Source organism: Lissotriton helveticus, chromosome 1_2, assembly GCF_964261635.1.
Source record: "Lissotriton helveticus chromosome 1_2, aLisHel1.1, whole genome shotgun sequence".
NCBI classification, from domain to species: domain Eukaryota; kingdom Metazoa; phylum Chordata; class Amphibia; order Caudata; family Salamandridae; genus Lissotriton; species Lissotriton helveticus.
In genome coordinates this window covers 347,624,936-347,633,251 of record NC_136058.1, presented here as the reverse complement: position 1 = coordinate 347,633,251, position 8,316 = coordinate 347,624,936, and the positions used below count along the sequence as shown (strand labels likewise).

Below are 8,316 nucleotides of genomic sequence, written 5' to 3'. Positions count from 1 at the left end.
TTGTGCCTTTTCAAGATGGGTGGAAGCGTACCCCCTTAAAGACAATACCGCCTTGACAACTGCCAAAGCTCTTGTCAAAGAGTTCTTCCCGAGATTCGGTATGCCTAGAATTGTCTGGAGTGATAATGGAAGTGAATTCATAGGACGAGTGATGAAGAGAGTGTGTGAGTGTCTAGGCATACACCAGAAATTCCACGCTGCAAATCACCCCCAATCAGCTGGATTAGTAGAGTGCTACAATGGCACATTGAAACTCAAGCTAGCCAAGCTCCAAGCCAGTACGGGTCTTAAATGGCCTGACGCCTTGCCCCTAGCACTCTTGTCAACTAGGATGACTGTCCATTCCAGATTAGGTCTTAGCCCTCACGAGATAGTGTTTGGCCGCCCAGCCAACGTCTGGGGCGTGCCAAGACCAAAGAAACTCAGTGACATAGAACACCCCGTACTGCTTGATTATTTGTGCGAATTGACAGCTAAATTGCGTGTTTTACACTAACAGGTTCACAGTTCCTCTCCGCCAGCCTCTGACGATCCAGGTCATACAATCAAACCCGGCACGTGGGTCTTGGTGCGGAACTTCCAGCGCACCAGCAACGGACAGCCGAGGTGGACCGGACCGTATTTGGTGCTTCTTTCCACGAGGTCAGCAGTTCGGGTGGACGGCAAAAAGAACTGGGTGCATGGGACCCATTGCAAACGGGTCCCTCTGCCCCTTCAATACGACCGGTGGGTCGATAAAGGACTTGCCGACTCTGAGACTGAATCCGTACCTCGTTTCATCCCTTTCAGCGATGCACGTTTAAAAGAGACTGGTACCGAAAAGGAGAGTGATCGTATTTTACAAGGACTTGTGTCACCGTCTATGCAGTTGGACACTACCGAACCTGAGACATTGTTTAAAGACCACACCGTACCTGAGAAGCGACGGTACGACCTGAGATCTAGCCCCAGAGACTAATTAAACTTGATCTAATGTGATTTCCCTTTTCCCCCACGAACTATTTTTGATTTTTCAGCTCTCTCGTCCCAGGAAACTAGCTCATTTTTGATTTTCGAACCGCCATCCGGTTCCGCTGCTAGGGTCGCGGTTGAAGTGTAGGGAGTGCAACCAAGGAAGTTTTAGGTCCACGGTTCTGGTTGGTCCGAGGGAGTCACCCCGGACTGAACGGAGCGCACTCCCTTGCAGAATCAACCTACCACCGCGGGCAGCAAGTAGAGGATGGAGTTTCCAAGGGTAGAGAGACCTGTCAAACCTACGAACTTTGAAAAACAATTGTGTACTATACTGTCCAAGAGAAGATTTTTAATAATATGTGTTCTAATGCTGTGTAGCACTGTGATGCTTTTGATTGGTTATGCTCTATTCGTATTTCGAGTTTCCCTATTCTCAAATGACACTCTGCCAACGCCTCTTCCCACTCTCTCCCCACACTCTTTTCACCCTCTACCTGAACACGAGTCTGCCAGAAGACTCGAATTTGTAAATAACTCTTTCATCCAACTCCTACACCAACACCAGTCTATAATGAACACATCAAACTGTTGGATATGCGGACTCATGCCGCACACAACTGATAAGGGTATCCCATACTTCATCCTGCCATTTAGTTATTATGGTTCTCTGTGGGCTTTTCAGACCATGTTCCTATTCGCCCTAGAACCATACCCGACCCGTTCCACTGAGAGCGATTCCAGTAACAAGGCACTAATAGCAGGGATAAGAAATATGAGTAGGGATATCGACACATATCTGACTATCCCCAAAGATGTACTGACTCCATACGCTCGTTGGAACGTAACCAAACATGGCGTTTACCTGGTCAAGAGCCAAGCAGCAAAGAAATCCCGCCCAGTTTGGATAGTGCCCCACCGAGATCACTTATGTTTACAAGGTATTGGTAGGGATCCCACAGCACAGTTAGGTAAGAGCATTTGCACAGAAACATACGTGTTCGCCTCCCGAACTTCCCCTATACTCTTAGCAGCCAAAGGCACGTACTTCGTCTGCCACAACCAAGCCTATACATGGTTGCCCCCTGACTTCTCAGGCACGTGTTTCATTTCATTTCTGCTGCCTCCCACCTACACGGCCAGAGCAGATTACCATCGGACAAGGACAGCTAGAGGTGTCGTGAGTAAAGACGACACCGCGGGTCAGGAATTCGCTGACTTCGCAAAAGGTTTTCTGCCATTTTGGGGGCCTATGGTGAACAGCAGGAATATTCGCCAGTTAGCAAGGATAGTTGAATCCGCCGTGACTACAACGGCCGTAGCACTTGGCAATTTGACAACCGAGCTTCAGTCGGATCGACTTATGACCCTTCAGAACCGAATTGCCCTTGATATCATACTCGCCAATCGTGGTGGTGTGTGTAGAGTCATCCAATCCAGTTGTTGCATATTCATCCCTGATAATGCGCCGACAGTATACCAGGCCATCTCTAAACTACATGAAATATCTGATTCCCTTCATGTTGAGAAAGGGATTGGTCCTTGCTAGGGTGGTTCTGGGGACTGATCGCTGCCTGGGGATGGAAAGCACTGATCTTCATTGGGATGATCTTAACACTTCTGTTTATGTTCTGCCTGTGTGTACAGTGCGCTCCTGCACTCTGTGGCCTCTGTGCTACTTCTTGTGTACGGAAGCCTGTGTCAAGGGACGAACTGAGCAACAGAATGATGTTACAGCAGCATCTCCACGAATTCCTTCATACAGATTTGGACTCGGACTAACATGAGTTATTGCCTTACATAAGGGCAAAAGGAGGGTCTGTGGTTCTGAAAATCTGGACCCTGTTGTTATCCCAATATCGAGGTCCAATACCCGTGTCACAAAATATCACCGTACCATGACGATTTTGGTGTCCATGAACCGATAATGATTAGGACATCATTCCTATGTATTTGCGTCACAATCGAGGGTTGCCAACACCCCTAAATCGTAGTTTCCGTCCCAATCCCTTAGACTCCATTTTGTGAACGGCATCCATCTTACGTCTTGCCCTCATGTTAAGTCAATTAAAGGTCGAGCTTGATCCAAAGGGACACGTCCACCTTCCCTGACTTCCCCCTGACCTGTCCCAACTGACTCCATTGCCTTAAGCCAAACGTGTTTGGGCAGCTCCTCGCCCAGTGGCCGAATACGATAGCATCAATGCATAACATTCCACGAACCATTCACCCCATACAGAACATGCTTTCTACAAACATGCACCTGTCCATATTCCTTGTTTATGGCCAGTTTTATGACTGGGTGGTACCTGCCTTTATTGGTGTTTCATCGATATCTGATGGGAGTCCCGGATCTTGCTGGGTAATCTATCACTAACTGGACATCTGAAATGTGGGCTTGCTTACATGACTCCGCACTTTGTATTATTGTAGAAATATGTTTACAGCCGTATCATAAACTCAAGAATTCTTGCTTGCAGCTATTATTTTAGTATTTAAGGAGAAGGCTGGTTCTGTAAAAACGAACACGAACAGTCTCCTGAGAATACATGACCCGTGTTTGTCGTGCTTCTAGGACACGTGTTACTTGGTAGCTACCAATAAACTTGATCTCTGACTGCGACTAGAAGACTCATTGTTTCTGTGGTCCGGAACAAGGGAGAACTCAGAGGTCTTCGGGTGTTATCCCCTGGCACCACCGGGTTCCTAAAAACCCGGCACCTCATTCCCAAGGGCGATGGTCCTCTCTCCGGGAGAGATGGAAGTGAAGCTGCAGGGTATCAATCAGCAGCTGTCCCCCGGTGCCAGGCACCAGCACTGCTCCGTGCCATGAAGGCAACAAGGGCATAAGGGGGCTTTTCAGAGACCAAGTGGCATGAGACCCCTGGACGACGCCATCTTGAGGTATCCCAGAGGCCTGTGCAGGAAGGAGGGATCAGGGGCTGAGAGGTGATGTGTACTGCAGGATAGGGCATGTGAATTGGCTCCCAGGGGCCCTGGAGCCCACACTGGACCCTGACAAACAATTGAAGCCGGGGAACGCCGTTTCACCCTCGTAAAGCAGGTCCAGGGGCCTGAGACCCCGTCTCCATGCCCCTGAAGAAGAAGCCACGGAGTGCCATTGTGCCCCCCATGAAGAGGTTTCAAGGGCCGGAGACCCCATCTCCAGGCCCCACGGAAGACAAAGTTGAGGAGCGCTGTTGCTCTCCCCGTGAAGGTGAGTGGGGCCTAGGACCTCATCGCTGGGCCCCGGTGTCGGCGGAGAGGAGGGGGAGGGCCGGCACACTCCCTTGCAGCAAGAAGAAGGAGGGGGGAGTCCCGTCGTACTACCCTGAGGCCCCGCCCGACCGGCTGCAGCGTCCGTGTCTGCCCACAGGAGTGGGCAGACCAGAATGAAGAGCCGGCTCCCACGGCAGCAAGCGAGGGTGCTAGCCAGGTGGGGAGCTGGCGATAGTAGCCGGGAGTGGGTTCCCTGAGCTGGTCTCCACCTTACCTGCATGCGGGGTGCTCGGTGGGACCGGGCCCCCGAGAAAGCAGAGATGCGGTGTGAGGCTGCCATCAGAGTCAGTGTGGCTCTCCCTGGCTCAGCGGGAGAGCTGCTTCTCAGATATTCAAGTGCTGGAAAGAAAGGGCCCCATAAGGCCCTGCAGGGCATGGCTAAGTTTGAAAGCCAACCTGCTCGTTTTCAGTGCGTGGTGACCCCAGGAAGATGGGGTAACCACCATTTGTTTTCCACTGTGCAGAGGGAGCTGCAGGAGCAACGCAGACTCCCCAGCACAAAAGTGTGAAGTCCCCAGCCTAAGTCTCTGGAGACTTAGAGGAAATACCCCTCAAGTGTTCCTCCCTGTTTCGATGCCTACCTAATGCTGGAACTTTTGTTGTTCAGCTGAGAGATGATGGTTAGGACTACCCTGAGGTGTGAGAGGACGAATATGGATTGTCTTCGTGGAGACATACCCTAGAGGTGGAAAGGTGTAATTGCACAGGTGGTGCATTTATGAATGGTTTTCCTTATAGGGACTGGAAGTCACATGTAATATGTGGAATGATAAGTAATTTGGAAATATGTTGCTAGGTATTCTTGCCAGGGTGTCTGGTTGTAATTGAATAGCCATGTGATTATATATGTGAAGCCTTTTAGGGGCTTTGATTGACTTGCATCGTACCTGCCTTTCTAAGCGACGCTCAGGCATGTGTTCTTGCTACTGCATTAGTTGAACAGCCAGACTGTCAGCCATTGTGATTTATGGTCAGTATGAGATGCTCTCAGTAGTCAGGGTTATGTGTCACTATGGCAGGTGTTCCCATTATAAATGCTTGTTGAAATTATGGGGAGGCGCCCCTGGGGTGGTACCAGTGGGTAGAGCCCTTGCTCCAGGTTATGGTCAACCCACTGCATTTGGGGGCAAGATGATGTACATACATACATACATACATACATACATACATGTGCATGGTGGTACTAGAGCCCCCCCGAGGAAGGGGTGGAAATGTGAACGCAATCTCAAGAAGTATTACCAACAGCTTATGTATATTTGTAAATTGGTGCATAATTTTGAGTAGTGCACTCTTTGTTTTATTACAAAAAAGTACTGTCTGGACAAACAATTATTGAGTGTTATTCCTGCATACCAGTAAATGGCGATTACTAGCCCACGCCACCTCCCTTGAGTAAGCCTCAGACTGCTCTGCGACGCTGCCCTCTGAGAGTCAAGCGCTACAATGGGGTGTTTTGTTCCCAGTGAAGGCCAAATATAGACCCAATATTTGCGCAGGCCTCACAACCAATGCTTGTTTTCCAACATGCACCAAATGAACAAAGGTGCAGTTCCAGGTCATTTTCATTTACAAGTGCCTGTTGAGACATTAATGACCCCCTGGGAATAAAGCCAGAGACGCCGCGAGGGCACGCTCTAGGGTGTGAAGACCTCAGTTCAAGAGGACTGCGGGGAAGGGACCAGGGAAATATATTAGGCAGGCAAAGGGGGCCTTCTGAGAATTATAGTTGGAAGGGAATCCTAATAATATGAAAAGTCACAAAGCTCAAAGTGAGCTGCTAGTCACAATTATGTGTATTGTTAGGGCAATTCCTCCCGTGAGAGCCAGTTCATATACCCCTGGGCACTGATTTTATTTAAGTCTGTGTGAAATTTTAAGTAATCAGACTAATTTTGGTAATCTTGTTGTAATTGTTTGTAATTACGCCACAGCCCATGCGTGAGTTATGCCCAGCCCTAATTTAATGAATCTATAGAAGTGTGTGTTGGCTCCAGGAAATTAGAGGTAGTTCCGCACTTAACGAAATCCACCAGTGTGGAGAAGTGCTGGCACTTTTCATTTCCAAATAAAGAAGTGCAGGTACTCGGTGCCTGATAGTGCTGGCCCATTTGAAGCACTGCATCTGGGGCAAATTCCTGCTCGCAGTGGATGGAAACGTTAAGATTGCCTCCATGATGCTTGCGATAATGTGCCAGAAAAATATCACAGTAAACTATGGAAATGTCAGAGAGATTAGCAAACATGGGAATGTCACACATGAAGAGACGGGAAGGGTAACAGCCACGTCCACGTGTGCTTTGAAACACCGTTATTAGCACCTTTCCTTTAAATAATGTAGAAAAACAAAAACATCGTCTTTAGGGAATGTATTAACTGTCTAGACTCTTTTAGGATGTGATGGATTGAAATAACGGGTAATTAGGAGTCATAGTTACACAGACTTTACAGTGACTCCGTTCACCAGGAGAACGCACGAATACATGTGATGGAGCAGAAAAATTCACTCCACTGGAATGAAAATAAATATAAAAAAACAGAAAAACACTTCATAGGAGAGAAGAGAAACACAAAACATGTGCCCTCTGTGAGGCTCGAACTCACGACCTTCAGATTATGAGACTGACGCGCTGCCTACTGCGCTAAGAAGGCTCTGGAAACTGAAAGGCCGTATTTCATTTGACAATTGTTATTCACTGAAGTGCTTCATATCCAGCACAATATTTGTGATTAGAAACAAAACAAATGTATCGCTTCTGTCAATGGTGCCAATGTTATTTTATATTATTGATAATATTTGAAGTAACTCCAATTCCGAAAATTCAGACGTTATTCACTACTTAAATGAGTGCACTGCAAAGTGCACACACTTGTTCGAGGAAAAACTAGAGTGCATTAATTTTTGTAACCAACTTCCCTCTGGCACATAATGGAATCCCGAGTGACGAATTTTGCCCCTGGTGCGATAATGTTCATATTAATGCCAGTTCCCTTGTGGCCACAAGAGGGAGCAGTGAGACTTTGAGTAGCCAAAGAAAGAGAACTTACATTTCAGGTTATCTAACATCACACATTGACAAGGCATAGCGTCCATGGTGTTGCCTTATGGGATTCGTACTCGTGTATTGATAATGATAAATCAGTCCTACAAGAAACAAACAGCAAATTAAAAACGGAATGTGCACGCTTCAATTTGAGGTTTTATGAAGACTACACTTGGGAGTATTTCTCACTGGGCATTGTGGTATCGGTCTAGTTGTTTGTTCAGGACCGGAACCGGAAGCTCCGAGGCAGGAACCGGAAGGCGGCCATTTTAATTGGCGCCGGCCGGGTCCGAAGACAGTCACGCATTCCCGGCGCTCCGGGGAATAAAGAAGCTCAATCACACAACCTGTGTCTCCTAGCATTATTTAAGGTGAAATACACATCCTACAATGGCGACGAGGCGGGACCAGGACTAGAAAGCAAAAAAAAAAAAAATAGGGGAAAGTGCACAGACGAAGTCACAAGCGAACAGCGCTACGCTGACATGCATGGTGAATGTGCGAGGAGAGCACGTGGGCACGCACGAGCACACGGAAAAAGGTGCCGAACTGAAGGCGCACCCCACCCCGCAACTGAGGACATAGTGGCAAACCCCTCGTTGGCGGAGGGGAGCACATCCTGACACAAGTGCACCCTCGAACCAAGACACGCTGGCGGAATCGCAGACACGAGGTGAGGGGCCACGCAGAGTGGAAAGGGGCAGACAGCAAACGGAGATCTCCGCAGAAGGGGCCTCAGGAGACGTAAGTAGCAGGGAAGGAAGCGAAGAAGACGCTGACCCCAGGCAAGCTCCAGGCAGCCCCCCCAACAACGCGGTCCCCACCCAGGCAGGCCCGAGGGGAGTAGGCAAAATGGCGACTCCATCCGCTTCCCTCACCCACATGGTGCCCTTCCTTCCCAAAAGAGGCGAGCCTTCTATGCCGTGGGAGGATTGGAAGCGGTATTTCAAGAACTACTTAGAAGCCCTAGAGGAAGAAAGTGAAGTGGCGTACACGGAACAGAGGAGAAGGAAAATATTGTTACACAATCTGGGTCCGGAGGGCC

General features: G+C 48.7%; 1 non-coding gene across 1 annotated transcript; it reads right to left on the bottom strand.

Moving 5' to 3' along the window:
- Positions 1–6,806: 6,806 nt before the first annotated feature.
- Positions 6,807–6,879, bottom strand: TRNAM-CAU (transfer RNA methionine (anticodon CAU)). Its single transcript has one exon. It is a non-coding gene; the product is annotated as a tRNA-Met (tRNA).
- Between the last annotated feature and the right edge of the window lie 1,437 nt (positions 6,880–8,316).